Source organism: Protopterus annectens, chromosome 12.part0 (genome assembly GCF_019279795.1).
Source record: "Protopterus annectens isolate FY-2018-M chromosome 12.part0, PAN1.0, whole genome shotgun sequence".
Classification (NCBI taxonomy): domain Eukaryota; kingdom Metazoa; phylum Chordata; order Ceratodontiformes; family Protopteridae; genus Protopterus; species Protopterus annectens.
This window is the reverse complement of record NC_056746.1, coordinates 609,875,595-609,899,862: the sequence shown is the minus strand read 5'-3', so window position 1 is coordinate 609,899,862 and position 24,268 is coordinate 609,875,595. Positions and strand designations below refer to the sequence as shown.

Genomic DNA, 24,268 nt, shown 5'->3' with positions numbered 1-24,268 from the left:
GTTTCTTACATACAGGCATAACTATTAAATACGACTGTTACATTATATATGGGACATATTTATGTCCTACCATCTCGGACATTTGCCCTTTGTACTGTTTTATGTCAGGACACACCTGCCCAGGGTGGGGCTGTCCCTCCTACTGTGGGACAGGTAGTAACCGTATGCCTACGGCTAGCTATATCCACACCTACCGTACTGATATGCCTCTGACTTGGCACTAACAAACACATGTTCCAGACACACACACACATTACAGTCACACAGAGACGCACACGGCACCCTCAACACACACTTACACAGACTATGGCACTCACAGACACAGTTGAACACAGTACCTACGTGGACCACGTCACCGGCAGCGGTGACTAACTGTCCCTTCATATCATCATACTATTACTCGCGGATGTACTGTTCCGGTACTGTGTTCTACCGGTCTTTCAGTCTCGTGGTTACGCATGTTGGTATGTTACACATTCCATGGTTGGCGGTATCTTATTTATTTGTACCTCCAAGATGTTATGAATGTCGTTGAGCTATCTATTATATTTGCAGATATCGCTGAATCCATCTATATCACCATATATCCCTCTATTGCCCTTTCTATCTGTATTATATATATGCATATGTGTACATATATATATATATATATATATATATATATATATATATATATATATATATATATATATATATATATATATATATATATATATATATATATATATATATCTGGCAGGGAATGTGACAGGCACACAGCACCACCATATGCTGTAAGACTCATGTACTGTTCAGGTGTTGGCATTCCGTGTTCCACTGGCTGTTGTGTTTACAATGTTTGAGGGCTGCCTTTGTAGGAGTCACACATTGGGCCACCTATACATTACAATTTACAGGTGGTCATGTTTGTGTGCCATCCATTTGACTGTGTGTGCAGGTGGAGAGGTGTCAGTCCATAGGGGCCTACACTGTCAGAGTATGTGCTATACGTTCCCTCTTTGCCAAGGCGTAGGCATATTGGGCATGCCTCCATCTGCCTACTGGGGCTGGCACAGTGTGTTCATGGTCTGAATCCCTCTGTGCCTGTAATGGCCTTGGCAATTGCGGTGGGCTATGAGGGCCTTCACCATTTTGTCCCTGCTGCAGCTGCTTCTGCAGGATCATATTATGTAGCATGGCACATACTATGACAATGTGGGCACACGTGCCTGGAGAGTACTGCAAGGCTCCACCAGATGTATCCAAGCACCGAAACATGATTTCAGCATCCCGAACACACGCTCTATGATGATTCTGGTTTGTGCGTGTGCCTCATTATGGCGTTCTTGCATGGGTGTGTGTGCATTTCTGATGGGCGTCATCATCCACGGCTCCAGTGCATAGCCAGCATCCCCCACAAGATGGCCATGTGGGATGTCCCCCCTGACAAATACCTGATACAGCTGTGAGGCATGCCAGATATGGGAGTCATGGTATCTTCCAGGGCTGCCAGCACACACATCCATGATAATGCTCTGGGCATTGCACACGACCTGGCAGTTGATGGAGTGGAATCCCTTGCGGTTTATGTAGCGCCTATCCTGCTCACCGGGTGGTGACTTGATTTGTATGTGCATGCAGTCTATCGCACCCAGTACCTCCGGGTATTGTGCCACACGGTGGAAGTGGCGCATATTGCTGGCCAACTCCTCCTGAGTTCTGGGGAAGTATATATGCTCATTGGCATGTGGTAACATGGCATCCAGGAACTGGTGTAGTACCCTGGATGCTGATGCCTGTGAGATACCCATTATATCTCCAGTTGTCCTTTGAAAGGTACCTGTGGCCAGTATTCGCAGGCTTACACATACCTTCGTGTCCACTGGGATGGGTTCCCCTCTGTTGTTTCTGGTTCTCAGGCGTGGCCGGCACAGCTCCACTATTTGCTGTAAGATGTCCCTGTCCACCCTGTAACACTCTACTATCTCCAGGTCATGTAGCCCCTGGTAGGTTACCCTTGGTCTGAACACTCTCCTTCTCCTCCGAGGCCTGCGGTGGTTGTCGGCATCATCCTCCACAACACCGTCAGATGGCAGCTCCCAACATGTACATTTTAAAAGTTCCCCATGTGTTTACACCTATGGTGCAGTGTTTGGGAATACACAGGTGTGTGTTGGGTGCTTTCACACTTTATACTATTGTGCTGTGAACACTGATGATGTCATAGGGTGTGTATGTACGATCATAGCTACAGGTTATCTTATGTGTTTTACTGCCGGAACTACTATTGTGGTGCCTTTGGTGTTGAATTACATTTGCCTGTCGTGGATTACCTCTTGACCTTCCCTTTACATTTCTGCACGTTGCACCTACCATTTTCTGGCGTGCATCCTGCAGCCTACTTTCATTTGTACTTTCCTGGACCTGGCGTATCTTGCGTTATGTGTGCTACTGCCGGTCTGCTGTCAGTTTGCTTTGCTCTGCTGTGTCAGGTCTCCTATCTTTGCAATCCAATACCTCCCCTCCTTTCTTTGCATTCAAATGCCTCCCCTATCCTGTTTTGCAGATTTCTGCAAGCAGACTTGTCAGCTGCCGTTAACTGGCCTTCGTGGGTTGATTGGTGTTGATTGCTCATTAGTACTCCAATTACCTTACTTTCACATTTCCTTCTTTTCTTCCCCTGATCTTCCTATTTCTGCTATTGTTTGCGGTGCGGGCATCCGATTACTGGGTTTCGGGCACATTTTCATCCTCGTACACATGTGCTTTTGGCCACCATGTGTGCTCTCAGCTAAACGATTCCTCCCCACCCCTGTCCTGCAGCTTTGCTTAGCAACGGACAGGCCAGATTTGCAATGCTCCAATGTGCTTACTACTACGGTGGCACACTGCTCTGCTGATGTCATGTATCTCCTCTGAGCCACTCCTCGGTGTTATACCGCTGCACCATATGGTACAACCTTCATCCGGCGGGTCATTTGCGATTCAGTATTATCTGCCTCATTTGCATGGCATTGACTACTAATTCATAGTTACCATGCCAAACACTATCGCAAGCCCTTAGCAACCCTTGCATCTTGGTTGTGGTGTTCCATGCCTACCATTGTGTATTATGCTGCAAACCTGATTTCTATTACATTGCGATTTTATGACATTTTTATATCATTTCTTTATGTTACAGCTTCCGCACACATGCCCTGTGGTTGTGCTGTACGTTACTGTGGACATGACATTAAATGTTGTTATTTACGTGTTGTGCATCTTTTCTTATGTCATTGGCTGTGTATTTCGCCATTGGCATATGTTAACGTTGTGATACCTGGGTCTGGCCCTCTTCCATAGCTCCGATGTTCTGTTTGGGAAAATGTAAACCGTGTTTTTTGGTTTACATTTCCATGGGCTTACACTACGCCTGCACCACTTCATGAATCACTATATGCCTTCATTTGCATGGTGCGACACTGCACATGGGGTGATTAGCATACCTACGCTGGGGGCTGTGCAGATCTGGCGTACGCTGGTAGTGCACGTGGAATTGGATCGTACCTGAATCGCTCGATGGCCATATTTGGCGTTATAACACCTATGCTATGCATGCGCCGGGCGCAAGCTTCATGAATCCCGGGGTTAGTTTTATGTTAGGAGTTCTGTTATATCATGAGATCTAAGGTCCTCAGTAATTAACTACAGAGAAATACCCAGAAAGGAAGGATTTGAATGCTAGTTTATTATCCTTTTCAAATAATTTTCGAAACAGTGGCACAAGCTCTACCATCTTATTTACAAAAATTAATATTCCCATTGGATTAATATGCAGCTCTATGTCTACATCTACATACTATAGAGCTAAACTGGTTCTAATTGCAGCTTCTGAATATTTATAAGGATGACTACAGTGGGAATAGTACAAGTGCTTGCATGTTACTGCTTATGGTACATGTGCATACTGTCACTTGCTCTAAGAAGCAAGTGATCTACAGCCTACTATCTTAGTCCTGCTGAATTACATATCCTTTCTACAACCCAGTGCTAGTAAATGATATAGCCTTCCTAAAATTCTAACTCTAACCCTAAATCTTCCTCACCTCCAAACCTAAATTCCCCAGTTGTTTCCTTACCATAGTCTCTCCATCTTCTCTCTAAAGCTAAACACGCCAAATGCTTTCTGTTAGAAAAATATGTATTAATGTGTGCATGCTTAATGCCAGTTAATAATCAAGTATTTTAATACACTTTTCATTCTATTTTCCATGTACTGTATTATATACAAATTGAGTTTCATATGAAACTGAGTAAGATGCTTTTTGAAAACTGCAGTATGCTTTCTGAAACTTGCAAGTTACCCTCTGACCTAGTAACTGCTAGCACAGCAATATTCATGTTTATGCCTTTTTGGAAATGTACTTGAGAAGCAGGTGCTTATCTGCTAGGTCAGGAACGAATGAATGAACAATACTATATTCTGTAAATGTAATGATTTTAGACAATCATCTCTGTTTGAAGGATGGGAACATGTGCAGCTGCAGTAACTTAGAGATAAAGTAGACAAAGGATTATTAGAGAAATGAACTGCTAGCATTGTGCTTGAATTAGCCATAGTACCTTGAATGGTAACATAAGATGTATCTAACTGGGAGTAATCAATGCCATGTTGTTTTCCTCAGGAAGTTTCACATAAAAATTGATAAATCAGCAGAAATTCATGGGAAAGATGGTCAGCAGATGATGATGAAAAAGGTGGTAATCTGTTACGTCAGCTTGGTAGACCATAACCAGTTTGAGAATGTATAAAAATGAAAGTATTTCCTGTTTCTGGTTAGACAAACTCTGTATCAGCACGTTTTTGTCTCCTTGCTGCAAGATTAAAGTGCCTTAACCTGAACCTACCATGTTTTGATCATTTTTAAAGTATGTTTTTCCTTTGACACTTTCTAACCCTAAAACTCCCCTTCTGCTCCTAAAACCTAAATTTCCTGATCACTCCTTAACCTTAACCACCCATAGCTCCATAAACCAAAAGTTGCCATTTACTCTCTAACCCTAAACTCCGCTCCCACTCCCTAAACCTAAATTCCCCTCCTGATTGTTGCCTAAACCTAACATATGTTTAGCCCCTTTACTCCCTCCCTATGGCTACTGCATTTACCTTACCTGAATTCCAATATGTGATTTAGTGGTAGCCAGCAGCTTCACTTTCTCTCTGCAGGGCTGCTACTCCTTGCCCAAAAATGTATTTGAGTGTGAGTTTGAACTGAAAGACACTCAAGTGCACATTATGAGATGGTGGAATGCAGATGCCTGACACTTGAGCAGTTGCACTAGATCCTACTGTTGGTGTCTGCACTATAGAAATGAATGATTTCTCAGGCACTTCAGAGGCAGCATTATTTATTTCCTGGTCTCTGTTGTCCTATCACTAAGTCATAGCTAAATGGTAAAAGGCTACCTGAGTAAAAAACACTTGTGCAAAGGGGGGTGTTGAGCCAATTAAGGAAATAGATATGTCTCTAGAAAGATACTGCAACAAGAGGGATTTCCATTTATGTTTCCATTTACTCACAAGCTACCCATCTATCTCAAGTAAACTTCCTCATCAGCACTGTTCAAGAAAAATCGTGATGAGTGGATGGGAAATAGGAAATGCATGCCGGGGATCACTTCTGTGGCTCTGCTCGACAGGGGCACAGGAAATTAACTTTCTTGGGTGGCGTAAGCCAGGGAACCTTGTTGGCTAGGCTTACTTAGGCCCTTGGGCCGATAGCCTAATACCTACCTATGAACCTATGTCTAAGGCTGTGTGAATATGCTTTCTACATGAAAAAAATAAAAAAAAGCATTTGAAAGTTTTTTTTTATGTATGCAGTTTTTTTCTAAATAAGACTCCATTCAGTGAAAATGCTATACTCAGCTGCCTTTCATTCCATTTGAACTTACAGCTTTATATAAATCAAAAATCAAACCTAACATCTTTAAATTCCTTTCAGATCTTGCACTTTTTTTCCTTTTTTCCCTTTTTTGATGGAATGTATTTATTTAGATTTCAAATGTTGCACTGCATACATACTAAACTCCAGAGGTTAGAAAATGGTGACTGGTGATAGGACAGGGAAGAGGAAGAGAAAAGGTTAGCAAGGCTATGGATAACATAAAAGATTGAACCTGAAAACAAAAGTTGACTCAGATACATGATATTCAGTACAAGGCAGAATATTTTCTGGAGCAATTTAATATATATATATATATATATATATATATATATATATATATATATATATATATATATATAAGCTCATAAATGTTATTAGAAAACTCTAGGTCTTTAAATTATTAGAAAGAATTAAACTATTTTGCTAAATGTGTGTTTACATATCTAATGAGACAAAACTTTATGACATAATGTCTATGTGACGTTTATCAGTGGTAAAGCCTAGTGCATGTTGGGGCTACTATTTTATTCCTACAGTGGGCCTATCTAGTGATTATGGCTTCCTCAGGTATTGTGAACTGCAGTGACCCTGCTTGGTGTGCTAAGCAGAGCAAGATTTTTTGCTTTTCCTTAACAGAGATTTTTCTGAGCATTTGAGTGGGAAGTATGATGACTCCCTGGGCAAAGTGGATGCTTAGCATGCACTTGCAAGGATGGTGAGTAATGCCAGCATCAGTACAGTGACCACGTGGTGCCACCCATACCTGCAGTGGGAGACAGATGTTAGGGAGAGAGCAACGGGCATGGTGTAAGGCCTTTCCTCTTGTTACTGTAGTAGCCATTTTACCTGTGTACTGAGGTGGGTATACTTTTATACAACAGATGTGGAATTATTCATGACAGGAAGCTGCAGGAAATGAAAGTGCCTTCCCCCAGCAGCGGGCTGTGTATGTCATATGTGTGTGGTACCTCAACATGTAATTGTCATTGTATGTATTCCATAATTATAAGCTCAATTGTTCTCATCTTCCTCATTTATCTGTAGAGCCAGTTGTGGTAAAGGTTGCAGAGTGACAATGGTCTCCTCAGCATGAGAGTCTGAGGTCCCTAATAGCTAGTTTTCAATGGACACAAATTGCACTTTTCAGAAACAGGGTTGGAGATTTTACTGCTGAAGGTGACTTGTAGAGTGTGCTGATGGCTTCCATGGCCAAGTTCTAACAGAAGGGCAAAGAATTCTGTTCTACAGTGGCCTGAAGGGGTCTACCATCATCTCCTGGGTTCAGTTGCAGAGGCTGGTGTCATCCAAGGTGCAACGACAACTTGATGATGACTTCAGCACAATGGACCCCTTCTAGCATGACAAGTTCAGTTGCATGACTAGCAGACCACAACCAGTGAACCAGCATAATCACAGCCTGTTGGCGACATCAGTCACAGATGTTCTGATGTCTAGATTTTGTCCTTTGCTTCCATGGCCAAGTTTCAACAGAATGGCAGAGGCTTCTATTCTGACAGTGACTTAGAAGGGTCTGCCATCATCTTCTCGGTTCATTTACAAAGGGTAGTGTCATCCAATGTGCAATGGCAACTGGATGCCCACATTAACACAATGGAGCCCTTGCTGGCATGATAGATTTGCTTACATGACCAGTAGACCCCCAACCCAGTGGTGGCTGGTGACTTCAAATCAAAGGGGGGCTGCAGGAAACAGCTGAATGGGTGGGGACAAGGGGAGGGGGTGTGGCCAACTAGAAAGGGGAGGAGCCATGTTCAATACCACAAAAACTAACTTTAATTAAATACGCCGCCCTGGGTGCCAAACCATCATTATGAGAGTCCAATCAAGACAAAAATAAGTATAGAAGAATAAACATATTCAATGCATTGGCTGCATGATAGCTTACTTAATATCTAGATGGAAACAAAAGGTTGTGAGGCATGAAAAAATAAATTACGTTTTAAATACATTACTGGAATGCCAGTCAAAATCAAGTATAAGAAAAACAAGAAGCACTCAACTCAAACCACTTCTCCTTGCACTGCAGTTCTAATTATAATTTATATTCAGCTTTATTAAAGTACCAAGTAACATGCTGAAAGTAGAAATCTCTGTGATGCCCCACTTGTAAAAATGTTTCTTATCCAAAAAAGACCTGCTGCCTGACAACTATCTACTTGTTTCATGGGGAAAACATGATCAAAGTAAAAACTGAAAAGCAAACAAGAAACAAGCTCAAGATACACTGCTTAAAGGATTACTGTACAGGTTATGGACCACACATGATTGGCATTCTGTTTAGTTTATGGGTAAAGTCTGTAGAGATGACTGGAAGTCTCCAACAAGTGTAATGAGCATTTTAAAATAATGGAATCCTGTCCTTTAATACCCAATGCTTATACATTATCTAGTCAAGTATTCTCTGCATGGCAACAACAGAAAGGCTTTCAATGTTGGCAATTCTTTAACAGTATGCTTATTAAAGCTTACTTGCATCTTACGATCTCAGACAAGCTTACCTTATGGTCATTAAAGCATTGCTACTTAAACACAGAGCAACAGGCACTTTCTGAGTAATAAGCATAAATCTGAGTAATAAGCATAAATCAACAGTACAAAAATATGACAGAAACCAGACCGTTCTGCAAAATCAAGGACAGATGAAAAGCCACTGTTGTACTTGTGTCTACCTTTGATGGGGGGACACACTGCACATTTACACTGCATAACTTCTACTTGCCTTGCTTGGACACATCCAGAGTCACTACATGGGGGAGTGGGGTGCAACAAGTATGTCACAATTTGAAATGTCTCTGGCTGACTGTGATGGCCCTGACACATTTGTCATACCTCTCAACCTCAGAGCAAGAAATCTGGACAAAGCCATACATAGAAGTGGGACAAAGGCCTAAAAACAAGGACAATTTTAAATATTGCTCTAATAGACTTAGAAAGATAATGGAATAGGTCTTGCATTAGTATGAATTTTCTGATGGGTATAAAATCTGAAACTCAAATGTCTGTCATTATTTTCTAACTTCAGTCTTTAGTGATTTGTCACTAATTTGCCAAAAAACAAAATTTTATGAAAAATGGACCAAAAATGTGATGCAAAAATATAAAATAGCCACACAATACAGCTGGGAACCTGTCAAAGAAGGGACACTTTAATATTAGTACTGCTAACTTGAGCAGCTGACAAAATAAAAGAATCTACATGCATTTCAAGTAATCTATAACTTTGATTGTTACATTTATTTCTTAATTGTAAACCCTCCATGTTTTCTTCCAAAATTGCTATTTTGCGGAGGGATTATTAGGGGGAAGAGCAACATTTTGAGCCAAAATCAGGGACAGTTGAGAGGTTGGCTATGCCTAATTCTATAAAGCAATTTATTTGCATGTACCTCTCAACCTGTTAATGCAGTAAATCTGAACAAGGCCAAATATATTGGGGAACATATAAACAGTACTAAAAATTGCTCTTGTATAAATTGAGACAGTTGATAGAATAACAGTTCTTACTTTAGCATGCATTTTTCTGAAGGTTATGAAGTCTGAAACTCAGTGTATCATTATTTAGTGACTTAATTCCTAAATGATTTGCCAAAAAACTACAAATTTTATGAAGAACAAACCAAAAATAAGAAGCAAAAATCTATTCATTCTTTAAAAATCTGGACAGTTGGGAGGTATAGTTCAGCTGGGCCTGTCTGAGTTTGTTGCCCTTCCCCCCTGACAAAATCATGGTTGAATGGAGCCTCTGCAGCCATTCCAATGAACCATTACTTGGCTATTTCACTCCATTTACCATAAACACTAATGTGCATATTGCTTTACTTCTATGATGAGTTGGACTTCATTTGAAAGTTTTATTTTGTATTTTAAAGCACAAACACTAAGTCATCTGCTAAACAAAGCAATGCAGTCTCACAATGAAAACTTAGCATTAAAAAACTTCTCTGCCCTCGAAACTCACATTCATTGAAACAGCATTGAAACCCACATTCAAAGAAAATACATTTTGTCAGTGGCAGATAAAGATTAATTTTGGGCTGTTTTCAAATCATAGGCCCCTTGCATATGAAACATACATGTGCTCTTTGATACACCTTCCTCATTGTACTAAATTATATTCCTTGTACAATACAGTACAGTTGTTAGAGGGCGTTTTAAATTTGTTTTGAACATTTTTCCAGTAAGCAGTGAAACAAAATGCATGCACCCATAATGGCAAAACTGCCCAGTTCAGAACATTTATCATAAAAGTCTACTCAGACTTCCACAGTCCACCATTATTAGTAAATATGCACAATTCTACAGTCAACCATTATCAGTAAATATGCACAATTCCACAGTCCACCATTACCAGTAAATATGCACAATTCTACAGTCCATTATCAGTAAATATGCACAATTCTACAGTCCATTATCAGTAAATATGCACAATCTCTGAAGAAGTAAAAGTCATCTAAATAATTCCACATTAAAGAAATCTGTAACTAATGAAGAGGTTGCTGCTAGCAAACACCTTTATATTTCATGGTTTCATCGAAAAATAAAGTGTCTGTTGCCCCACAGGAATAAATTGCCTATATTACATTAAAACAATAAGCTAGTAATATTGCAAGAGGAAATGGATGGCAAACTGATAACAGACTCATAGTTAGTATCTTCACCAAGGAGAACATTCTCAGTACGGCAGCATCCACCCCTTGTGGGAGTAGAACCCACAGCCTTCTGCATCAAAAGCAAGTACACAACCTGTTGTGCTATTAACAAGGCAAACTAACATCACTTAAGCAACACTAAACTTCTGTTCCCCTGCAGCTCTCAGCTTCTTGTAAAATCTACTCAATACTCAACTGCATCTCAACTTCGCAGCACAAGAAAACTGGAAAAAGCCAAAATGTATTGGGGGGGGGTCAAAAGCCCAAAAACCAGGGACACATTAAACATTGCTTGTATAATCTTGGAAAGTTGCTAGAATAAAATGCTGTGTTACCACCATATATTTTACTGCCAAGGTCCCTGTGCAAAACAGTCAGAGCAACATACCACTACGCCAAATCAGCTGCTTTGTAAAAGAGAAGAAGTCTGAAACTTAAATGGCTATCATTTAGTGAATTCAGTTCTCACCACAGCTGTCAACCTCTTAATACAAAACACCTGGACAAACCCAGTAATGAGGGAATACAGCCCTCAAACATATTCAGTGAATTCAGTTCTTGCCATAGCTGTCAACCTTAGCACAAAAAACCTGGACAAAGCCAATAATGGGGGAATACAGTCCCAAAATAGGGACAAATTTCAAATATTCATCTTATAAACTTAGAAAATTGCTAGAATAAAAGGTTGTGTTACGGTTGTGTTACTATGTATTTTCTGAAGAACATGAAGTCTGAAATTCAAATGCCTGTCAATTTTACTGCTGACAGAACAAAAACAATTTTCAGCAAAGACCCAGGGAGAAATACTGCAGACACGTGTTTGTAAAATGACAGGGCACCAGAGCAAATCCACACAAACACAGGGAGGAGATGCAGACTCCACACAGAAGGCACCCCAGCCAAGAATCAAACCAGAAAACCTATAGCTGTGAGGCAACAATACTACCACTACCCCATCAAATATACAAGGAATTAAACCCTCAGAAACCTGAAGTCTGAAATTCAAATGCCTGTCAATTTTATTTAACATTTGTTAATCAGGACAGTCTGACTTGGAGCAAAGAAAAATGTTCAGCAGAGGCCCAGGAAGAAATAATGCAGACATGTCTTTGTAACATGGGAGGACACAAAAGCAAACTCACACAAACACAGGGAGAAGATACAGACCCCACAAAGAAGGCAACCCAGCCAAGAATCAAACCTGAGAACCTGCAGCTGTGATGCAACAATACTACCACTGCACTATCAAATATCAAGCATTGCAGCATTTACAAACCACAGATATTATGAGGAACAGATCAGATGAAATATGAGGCAAAAATCTGCAATTTTTTTACAAATGGTGGTGGTAGGGAATTCAGGTCTTTAACACCTGCATACAAGGTACAGGGTTCAAGCCTGAGGTATTTCCTACCACACACACACACCTGTAGTACAAACCACAAAAACTAAATATACTGCCCTGGGTGCCAAACCGTCATTATGAGAGTCCAATCAAGACAAAATGAAGTGTAGAAGAATAAAAATATTTCAATGCATTGGCTGCATGACAGTGTAATATCTAGATGGAAACAAAAAAGGTTGTGAGGCATGAAAAAATAAATTGCTTTTTTTTAAATACATTAATGGAATGCCAGTCAAAATCAAGTATAAGAAAAACAAGCAGCACTCAACTCAAACCACTTCTTGCACTGCCGTTCTAATTATAATTTATATTCAGCTTTATTAAAGTAACAAGTAACATGCTGAAAGTAGAAATCTCTGATGCCCCCACTTGTAAAAATGTTCCTTATCCAAAAAAAGACCTTCTGCCTGACATCTACTTGTTTCATGGGGAAAACATGATCAAAGTAAAAAATGAAAAGCAAACAAGAAATAAGCTCAAGATACATTGCTTAAAAGGACTACTGTACAGGTTATGGACCACACGATTGGCATTTGGTTTACGGGTAAAGCCTGCAGAGATGATTGGAAGTCTCCAAGTGTAATGAGACTCTTAAAATAATGTAATTCTGTCCTTTATTACAAATACTGGCATATGCATTTCAATACCCAAGGCTTATACATTATCTAGTTAAGTATTCTCTACATGGCAACAGAAAGGCTTTCAATGTTGGCAACTCTTTAACAGTATGCTTATTAAAGCTTACCTGATGGTCATTAAAGTATTGCTACTTAAACACAGAGCAACAGGCACTTTGAGTAATAGGCATAAATCAACAGTACAAAACATATGACAGATACCAGACCATTCTGTAAAAATCAAGGACAGATGAAAAGCCACTCTAGTACTTGTGTCTATCTTGGATGGGTGGGATTCTCTGCACATTTACATAAGCTACAATACTTACTTTAATTCTGCACCTTCCACTCTGTTCTTCTTCTCCTCTAACTTCTTTTCTTTCTTCTTCTTTCTTCTTCTGTTCTTCTTCCTTCAGGCTAGGCTAGCACAGGCTGCACAGCACAGCTGACAAAATCCCCCCAAATAAAAAAATAAATAAAATCCAATGCCAATTGCCAAATAATAAAATCGGACACCACAAGTCAAGCCCACAACTCAACTGACTGATTCTCGCTCTTTTCCCAGCACATAAAGCCCGGGAAGTGAGCAACAACCAATCAGCAGCCTTTAGCCCAGCAAGCACATCATGATGTGCCTGCGGACGTCGCAGTCTGAGCCCCTTCCAATTCTATGCGGTTTGGAACCGCATTGACTTCTGGGTATCACAATGATGCCTTCATTACACCACCGGGCTGCAATCAAAACAAAAAAAAAAATCTGTTTAAAACTGCCGCAGCCCGAGGCAGTTAAGTGCGCATGCGCGTACTTCCGAGTCGCAGACTCGAATTTTTACATTAAACAGCTGCAAAGGTATTTTTTTTTTTTTTTTACATTTCTTCTTCTTTTTAGCTGAGGGGCTGCAGTCCGGCAGTCCGATGCCACGAGCCGCCCCTGCCCCAACCATTGGGCCAGCAGAATTGCAGCCTGTCTATGACATGAGTCAGAGATGTTTTGATGACTAGATTTTGTTCTCTGAATCATTCTAGTATTTCACTATTGTCACTGCCCTGTTCCCATCCAGGTGTTCCTGTCCCTTTTATGTCATCCCCAATACCTTGTTTATTGCCCATCCACCCATCAACAATTGTCCACCCTCTGTCGCTCTGTGTCCATCCACTAAGGTGTATACCACTCCTGGCTGTCTGTGTCCTATTTGTCTGTCTGCCCCTGATACTTTCATTTTCCCTCTAGCCATTCCCCAACAATTCCTCCCTTCTTACTGCACTGATCCTTCTTCTTCAAGTACTGAAAATGGGGATCTGCACCCCCCCAATTGTCCCTCCTTTGCCTTCTTTTCATACCTTATGTTTATCCTTGTGTGTTTGTCTCTTCTTGCTATAGTCTGCTTTCCTGCTTTCCTATGTCCACATTAACTCACCATTTTAATGATGAACTGAGTTAGCACATTATCATGCTGGTCTTCTGTAGGTTGTCTGAAGTGGCAGCTTCATTTCAAGCATAGATGTGTGTAACCTGCCTTGGCAGTGACATCAGCCACACTGATCACATGTTCATCTGTTTCACTATTCCTCCGCTGGGCCACCTTAGTACCACTCTTCCTCATAATGCTGCCCTCAGATTTTTATACAGCCATTTTCTTGGTATCTTGGTGCTATCTGGTCATAATATATATCTAATTTTCTCTGGGCTACATCCTTCTGTCAGCTCCATGCCATTTAGCATTTCAGTTGTACAACATAAGCCCATAAATCTCTGCCATAATTTGGATGCATATAATTCAGCCCTGTACTCCTTTCTAAGATTAACTGAAATATTAGCAGAATTATAGCAGTATGTATGCACACTAGCACCATTGAAAATAACACAACTTCACATTGATGAAAGCTTGATGCACTAATGGTTCTCCTGATATTATGGAACATCTAAATTCCAGCTCAAGCCTGCTAACATTCTTCACTTAATAAAACATTCTTGTCAGAGTCACTGAGCTGGTAACTGTACAGGAGCTACAAATAGTATTACTCATAGTAAGATTCTGTACTGAGTACTTACTAATATGTCTGTCTAGGGACAGAAGTATTAATTGGGGGGTATCTTAACTGAAAGATAACAATGGTCTCTTCACCATCCTCTTTGTCTTAGGAAAGTATCACAGGCATTCTGGATAGTTTACCTTACCTTACTTATCAGGACAACATACTTTGGAGAATCCCTCTGTAACACTAAAGGAAATAAAGCAGCGAATGACCTTCTGAACTTGCACTTTATGGAGTAGATAGTTAAGGAAACTACCAAACCTAGACTTATATTAATCAAGCATGGCCTCTTGCAATGGGCACATACCAATATAGTAGATAGGTTAATTCCAACAACAGTCCTGCATCCTGTGGTTATTAGTTTAGTGGTCACTGCATAATCATTATGACCTATTCTGGTAAAAGGCCAAAATATACTAGCATGTACTGCATCCGTTCCCATGTATTTTTACAAAGTATTGATTAATTACACAGCATGATTAATTTGTAGGGCATATAAAAATAAATGTTAACTATGAGAATCAATCAGAGGGGGTTAGAAAAGACCGGGAAGAGAGAATGAAAACATTATAACAAAGGAGCAATGGAATGATCTTTGTATGGCTCCTAAGTATGCAACAAAGTCCATATGTTTTAGGATTTTTGTGTCCTGAGCAAACTTCAGATGATTTTTCCGCGGGTAGATAACACATACTGGAGTTGTGATTGCGAAGAGACAGGTAACAAGGAACATGTTTTTTTGGGAACGTAATGAGCTGACAGATTTTTAAAAAATTGCTGCAGAATACTTTGTCAGACATGTTGGGGTGTGCAAATGATCGTAAATAAATTATTCTTTGAGCTGGGATATAAGAACTGAATTGCTTAAACAGTTTATTGTACATTAACAAACTGTTTGGCAATATAAACACAATAATAAATCAAGAAAAATCACAAACCACTACATAAAATTAAAAACCTGCATTCCAAGCTTACCTTAGGATAGTACAGTAATACGATTTTTAACATATGGTTTCTGAGTCCCTTTAGATATATCTTATATAAATATTTCTGTCATATATAGTCTAGTAATCAGTCTGTAGAAACATTGACTAAAACTGAATAAATGTAGACCATAATATATTTACATCCTGGTTGGCATTATGGCATTTGCCTTGCCTATATTAAACTGAATTGCCTAGACACAACAGTAAGGCCTTACTAAGTTTAATGCTAATGGCTGCTAAAAGAGCAATTCCTACAAAACGGAAATCAAAATCTAAACCAGCCATAACCGAAGTACCGAACATTGTAAAAGAAATAAAATAATTGGAGGTGGGGTCTTTAAAGGAGCAAATTACATATAAAAAAATGGAATCTGTGGAAACAATCCATGTAGACTAATGGTCAGGAGGAGGAGTGAGGTTTAAGGGATGGCATGTGGTTGCATGGGTTTTCTCAGGGTGCTCTGGTTTCCTCCCACACTCCAAAGATATGCAATAGGTGGACTGGGGACTGTAAATGGTCATTAACTCTGACTGAGTATATGCCTGATACAAAAGAAAGACCTAGCAAGCTACTTCCATTTCTTGTAAAGTCTACAGGGAGTATTTGTTGTCCACAATGTCACGCTAGAGTTGGCTATAATTCATAAGAGAGAGAGAGAGGGGACTTATGTAATGTTGGAGTGAATAATACTTGTTATTAAGGAAAGCATATATGTATAATGTATGAAAATAATTTAAAATGTTTACAAATGATTTTTCTTTTCTATTAATGTATGCATACCCATATTGCTCAAAATATGTGACTTTAATTAAGGTGTTTAAAAATTTTACAGCACATTTAAGAACGAACACTAAGGTTCAGTCCTTGGCCTTTTGTTTTTTCTCACTGTACAACAATCTTTTTTCTGATGCGCAAGCACACATATCATCATGTATACAGACAAACTGGCAATAATCCATTGTCAGGTCTCATCCTCTATAGTATGCAAAAAAAAAAACACTGCGAGTTTAGGTTCAGTGCAGAAAAGAAATGTGCATCAATTCATTCAAAATCAAAGCCATGTTATTCAGAACAGCAAGGAGACTGACAAATACATTTAGCTCCTGGAATATATGTTGTCTTCAGGGTATGCATACCATCAGCTGGATCCCAAGAAAGTATTTTCACTAATAGCAGTATGCAGAAAAACAATTAAGACATGGCCATAGCAGCACTGTTGTTTACAAAGTAGGTAATAAGCATAAATGATAAATGATAATGTGGAATGGCACATTAAAATTGTGACATCAGCAGCCTTATACCCAATTCCCTAACAGAATCTAGTTGCCCTACAACAATAAAGGATACCGAAAGCAAATGGCAAAACATACAATTATTTCCAAAGAGATATAGGACAGAAGACACAAATTTATGGAAAAAAAAACATATTTGTGTAATACTACATACTTGACAGAGCAATGCAGTGCACTGTGGGGAATGTCAAGCAGGCAGGGACACCGTAGCTTGTGACTGAGGATGACCTGCAAATGCATCTTATGGCCAAAATATGGTCAGCATGGCAGCAAGGCAAGCTGCAGTTAAGCCAGCTGTCAGAGTACAGAAATTCTACACAAATACAGGCTAGAAAGAGAGCTGGCACAGACCATCTATGGCATGCGTGTACCCTACATGTCACCTCACAGTCTGCAGGGTCACCCAGTCCCACTAGAAACAAAAGTATGATTATTTCTAGGTATGCTGGCCCCTTGGACATTCCAGCAGCACATGGGTAATAATGTAGGAATGTCCCAAACATCTGCAGCTTGTATCCTTGAAAGTTTCCTGGTAGACATGTATTGCAAGGCGGGTGAACACATCCACTTCCCCAGTACACTACCACAATAGCATACTGTCTCGGAACATTTCTATGCCATCACATATTTCCCCCATATCCTCAGTGCAACAGATTGCACTTATGAGCCAGTAAAAAAAATGCTGGTGAAGGTTCTGAGTAGTACAACAACTGAAAGGGGTAGACCTTCTGCAGCTGTCAAATATTGTGCCTGACAGATGGCCTCATCATAAACTTATTGCACCACATCCTGGAAATGTGCATGAGGCCTCCATATGGAGGTAAAGTGTTCTACAGATAATCAGATGAACCAAACCTCGGAGTGCTCCACAAACTACTGAAACACCAAATACAGTGCTTAATTCATCCACTGTTGAACCAGGCAGCAAGCGAAACGACAAATACGAAGCAACTAGTAATCCAGAACTGAGTTTTATTAAAGCGCTTTTCGTTTGCTGCTATTTACAAACTTCTTCAGAATAAACTCATACTCCATTCCTACCAATTTATACAAAAATCTTAATTGAATAATTAACCTGACTCATTAGTCAGTACTCAACTTTAAAAACACAGTAGCTTAAAAGTACCAATGGAAAAACTCTACATTACATTGTAAAACAATATACATAAATTAGATAGAGTAACTTCATTAAATATATAACCTAGTGCTTCTTAGAATACAATCTCCATTATTACTTATTAAAATCATAAAAATATGAAAAATAAAAAAGAATAAAATAAGGGTTACACTTAATGTGGGAAAACAAAAACATGTGTATACTGAATATATATGTATCACCCATATATATATATGGAATATTGTAAATCACTATACTGTGTAATACTCCATGTTTGTATATATAGAAAAACATTATTGAATAAATGAATTTCAAATTTTATACAGCTATGAAGAACCAGTGTGTTTTTTTGATCATTAAATTAAATGTAATGTGGCATTATAGGGAAGTCTATCTCTTTAAACTTAACATACTAAGAAGGCAACCGATAGAACATGCCTCATTTAAACCAGGGGGATGATAGGATGCCAGCCTAATTTGCCAATAAAGTTCTAGGACTAATAGTTTTAATGCAGAAGGGCCCCCTCGGATATCATTGGGAACTTGATCAATCCCAATGAATTTAAATTGATGGTTAGGGTATTCTGAAACATGTTTAGCCAATGCATTTGTAGACTTACACTTCCTGATGGCATACTGGTGCTCATAAATTCTTTCTTTAAACTTACGTTCAGTTTTCCCTACATAATGGGCAGAACAGTTTTGGCATTGGGCTAAATATACTATCATCTTTGAGTTACATGTAAGTCTGTGCTTAAGTTTAAATTCACCCTTATTGATGTAAAATCTATTGGATTCCATAATGAAATGACAGTAGTTACAGTTGTGACATCTAAACATCCCTGGAGTTCTAACTGACAGATGTTTCATCTCGAACCAAGATTTAAGGTTCCTACCTTTTTTATAAGCTACTGAAGGTAATGGGCCTAACTTAGTTGATACTGTCGAGTCTACTGTGAATAACTGCCAGTTTTTCTGAATAATGAACCACAACGTGGCACTATCCACTGCGAATGTAGTGATGAATCTAGGAGTATCCACCGTGTCAACTCTACCAGCATCCACGTGAATCTGAACGCTTACTGGGCTTGAAAGTGGCGACGTGCTCTCCCTTTCTCTCACTTGAAGTAATGGCACATAAATATTGCTATTCCTTTTAATAGTGATCTCATCTATAAGCTCCTCAACAAGGCAGTTGGGATATCCTCTACTTATAAACATTGATTTAAGTGTATTGCATTCCACAGTGAACTCTTCATCTTTACTAATGATTCTCGCTGCTCTAACAAGCTGCCCTTTCACTACTGCACGCTTTTGTGTATAAGGGTGACAACTTGTGAAATGTAGTAAAGTGTTAGAGTATAACGGTTTCCTGTATATCTTAGATGTAAAGCAAGACAAATCCTCATCTTTATTTAGAAGAATGTCAAGATACGCTATCTCATTGTTACTAAAGGTTGAAGTGAATACCAAGAAATCAGTGGAATTATTCAAAAAATCAATAAATGAAATAGCATGTGCTTCACTCCTGTTAAAAAGGATGAAGATATCATCCAAATAACGAGTGTAGTACACCAACTGATCAGAAAGAGAAGGGTTATTGAGAATGAAAAGATGTTCCCACTGGGCCATAACTAAATTGGCTACACTGGCTCCATATGGTGAGCCCATCCCGACACCAACCGTCTGCGAGTAGTAGTTGTCACCAAACATGAAAAAGTTCTTGGATAATGTTAAATCAAGTAGTTCTGCTACAAATGAGATGTCATGACTGTTGCCTCCTCTAGCTCTTAGCCTGTCACAAACCTATTCAATTGCTGTTTCCTGAGGGATGCAGGTATATAAATCTTTGACGTCAACTGTAAGGAGATTGTGATGCTGTTCAAATCTCAATTCATTAATTTTGGAAAGGAAAGTCCATGAATCTTTGCAGATCTGAGACTCAAAAGGGATGTACTTCTGTAAGATATGATCCACAACCTTTGCACAAGCGTAGGTTGGTGATCCACGACTGTCAATGAGTGGACGCATGGGGGGATCAATAACGTTGTTATGTATTTTTGGTATTCCAAATAAATACAGAATCCTAGGATGTAACGTAATCATGTAGTTGTACTGGTCTTGGTTTATCCTCCCTTCTATCTACATCTCTTCTAAGTGATCTTTGATTGTCGTATACGCTTTATTGATTTCATTCTTAGAACTCAAAGTGTAAGCAGAAGTGTCTAACACCAATGACATACGATCAAAGTAATCACTATTGTCAAAGATCACAACTCCCCCACCCTTATCTGGTTTGCATATACGCAAGTTATTCATTTGGAGAATCCAAATGTTTTCAATTTCTTTCCTATTGCTATGTGGGATGATGTCACTACGATTCTTAATGTGCCTCCTGATATCAAGTTCACACATTAGTTCAAACATAGCTAAAAGAGGATGAAGGGGGGGATTGAAAGTACTAGGAATATGTAACTGATTAATATCACCCAAGTATGCTCCCCCTCCCATCATTAACCTAAAATTAAGTTTCCGCGTGAAAGTTTTAACATCAATTAAAGCTTTGACCAAATCAATATGATGGTGAGGGACATATGTTAAGCCTTTAGCCATTAAGTCGGCCATTTCAGTAGATATATCAACATTTGAAAAATTATACACTTTAAAATCACCCAATGAGTTAGTGATAATAGTAGGTTCTTGGTGTATATTCTCATCACTTGAATCTAATTCCTCACTAACAGGTGAAAGTTCTTGATTACTACTTGGACTTAGAATCGATGTTAGCGATTGTTCCTCAATGGGTTGGGATGGTTCTGCCATTGGCGTTGTGCTTTTGGTCTTGCTCCTAAAAAAGTGCCTTGAGCATTGTAATTGTGGTAACTGTTAGTGTTATTCCTGTTCTGCAGTCTTTCACTCCTACGTAACTCATTAGGGGGCTCAACTCTCTCATTTCCTTGTACCTCATTCTGGTTAACACCTACGTTTATGTTAGGGCAGGACGTGTCACTAAGGGCATTACTTACATTAGGTTGATTAGAAATGGATCCATTAATATGTGTTGGAACATTTCCCCTCCAAACCTGACCAGGTGGAGGTTTTGGATACGCTGTCCCTTCCTTGTATGCCTTAAAGTCCCTGTCAAGTTTCTTAGATTTAACAGTTTGCAATTTTACCAAATGTTCATCAATATTCTTGAACAGTTTAACATATTCAAACCTGCAACTGTCAAACATTACATCAGCTTTGATTATATTATCCAATGCAGTTGCTTCACCATTCAATTAATCTATTTGCAGTGCATAATGTTTACTCATGAGATTTAACAATTCAAATCCGTGTCTATCATACATACAAATCAGTTCCGAATGGAACACTGAATTAGCAATTAGGCCAGTAGGATATTGAAAATGCCTTAAACCTTTTGGCACAATTTTCCTTGTTAGACACTCATTGAAATATGCTATTTCAAGTTTCAACTTTTTAATTTTCAGTAAAATAATGTCAAGTTGTTTCAAGTTATTGTGAATGTCAGAATCAGTACTATCGTTCTGAACATTTGTTGTAACTTTTTCATTGGTAAATGATGGATTATTATTGATCCAGTTAAGAAAATTAGGTACATTGTTAACATTGGAACTCACCGAAACTAACTCATTATTCACTGTTCCAACTGTTGTGACCGTTTTAATGGTAGAATGGCAGTTCTTCTTACTGGACAAATCATTTTCCACTTGTTGGTCCTCGATGGTTAGTTGGTTAATAAAGTTAGGTTCCATTTGGTGTAAATTGAATGTGCTAGGGTGCCGCACAACAGAAGTATTGAATTTGTCTACAGAAACGGTCAATGCTGCTGCTTGTGGTTGTTCGTCATCGGCTGGAATTCTCCTCTGCCTAGCGTGGTTAGCTTAACCTAACCCTGCTTCATTCATGACGTTACGATCCACAGAATTCGAAATATTCACTACGTTGTTCGTAGTACGCTGTTCAGCTCGCAAGTTCGTTTTATCATTGAAAATGGTAACTCTTTTATCAAAGTTATCACTGTTCGTTATATTATTGGAACCACCATTTACATCAAACTGAGTTCCATGTGTTGTGCCGAAGTTGTGAAAAACGGCGTCAGAAACACTTTTAGGAGTGGCAGCACTCAGAACACTGTTACAAGTACCGGCACTTTTATTTACTACATTGGCTTCAGAAGTCAAAGTTAATTGTATACCTTGAGCTTTTTCAAGCTTTTCGATCCTTAATAACACTGCGTCAAGTTTACTTAGCAGTAAATCAAAAGACTTACTGTTAGTGTTCCGTTCATCGGCACTTAAAGTAGTTCTTCATAGCTGTATAAAATTTGAAATTCATTTATTCAATAATGTTTTTCTATATATACAAACATGGAGTATTACACAGTATAGTGATTTACAATATTCCATATATATATATGGGTGATACATATATATTCAGTATACACATGTTTTTGTTTTCCCACATTAAGTGTAACCCTTATTTTATTCTTTTTTATTTTTCATATTTTTATGATTTTAATAAGTAATAATGGAGATTGTATTCTAAGAAGCACTAGGTTATATATTTAATGAAGTTACTCTATCTAATTTATGTATATTGTTTTACAATGTAATGTAGAGTTTTTCCATTGGTACTTTTAAGCTACTGTGTTTTTAAAGTTGAGTACTGACTAATGAGTCAGGTTAATTATTCAATTAAGATTTTTGTATAAATTGGTAGGAATGGAGTATGAGTTTATTCTGAAGATGTTTGCAAATAGCAGCAAACGAAAAGCACTTTAATAAAACTCAGTTCTGGATTACTAGTTGCTTCGTATTTGTCATTTCGCTTGCTGCCTGGTTCAACAGTGGATGAATTAAGCACTGTATTTGGTGTTTCAGTAGTTTGTGGAGCACTCCGAGGTTTGGTTCATCTGATTTTCAAGTTGGTGTTTTTGATTTTCTTGGTATGGCGTCTGAGTCTTTATGTGAGCCAGCTAGTGAGTTCCCAAACGCTACACCGGAACTCTTAAGGTCCGAGAAGTCAGATACAGGTATTCCGCCTGCATCTGTTAACCAGTCAGTAACTACTTTAAGTGCCGATGAACGGAACACTAACAGTAAGTCTTTTGATTTACTGCTAAGTAAACTTGACGCAGTGTTATTAAGGATCGAAAAGCTTGAAAAAGCTCAAGGTATACAATTAATTTTGACTTCTGAAGCCAATGTAGTAAATAAAAGTGCCGGTACTTGTAACAGTGTTCTGAGTGCTGCCACTCCTAAAAGTGTTTCTGACGCCGTTTTTCACACCTTCGGCACAACACATGGAACTCAGTTTGATGTAAATGGTGGTTCCAATAATATAACGAACAGTGATAACTTTGATAAAAGAGTTACCATTTTCAATGATAAAACGAACTTGCGAGCTGAACAGCGTACTACGAACAACGTAGTGAATATTTCGAATTCTGTGGATCGTAACATCATGAATGAAGCAGGGTTAGGTTACGCTAACCACGCTAGGCAGAGGAGAATTCCAGCCGATGACGAACAACCACAAGCAGCAGCATTGACCGTTTCTGTAGACAAATTCAATACTTCTGTTGTGCGGCACCCTAGCACATTCAATTTACACCAAATGGAACCTAACTTTATTAACCAACTAACCATCGAGGACCAACAAGTGGAAAATGATTTGTCCAGTAAGAAGAACTGCCATTCTACCATTAAAATGGTCACAACAGTTGGAACAGTGAATAATGAGTTAGTTTCGGTGAGTTCCAATGTTAACAATGTACCTAATTTTCTTAACTGGATCAATAATAATCCATCATTTACCAATGAAAAAGTTACAACAAATGTTCAGAACGATAGTACTGATTCTGACATTCACAATAACTTGAAACAACTTGACATTATTTTACTGAAAATTAAAAAGTTGAAACTTGAAATAGCATATTTCAATGAGTGTCTAACAAGGAAAATTGTGCCAAAAGGTTTAAGGCATTTTCAATATCCTACTGGCCTAATTGCTAATTCAGTGTTCCATTCGGAACTGATTTGTATGTATGATAGACACGGATTTGAATTGTTAAATCTCATGAGTAAACATTATGCACTGCAAATAGATTAATTGAATGGTGAAGCAACTGCATTGGATAATATAATCAAAGCTGATGTAATGTTTGACAGTTGCAGGTTTGAATATGTTAAACTGTTCAAGAATATTGAT

At 38.8% G+C, this 24,268-nt stretch overlaps 1 protein-coding gene across 3 annotated transcripts in view; it reads right to left on the bottom strand.

The window, feature by feature from the left end:
- The window catches only part of TMC5 (transmembrane channel like 5), a 1,577,296-nt gene that overhangs the window by 431,021 nt on the left and 1,122,007 nt on the right, over positions 1 to 24,268 (bottom strand). The gene's annotated exons all lie outside the window — the stretch shown is intronic.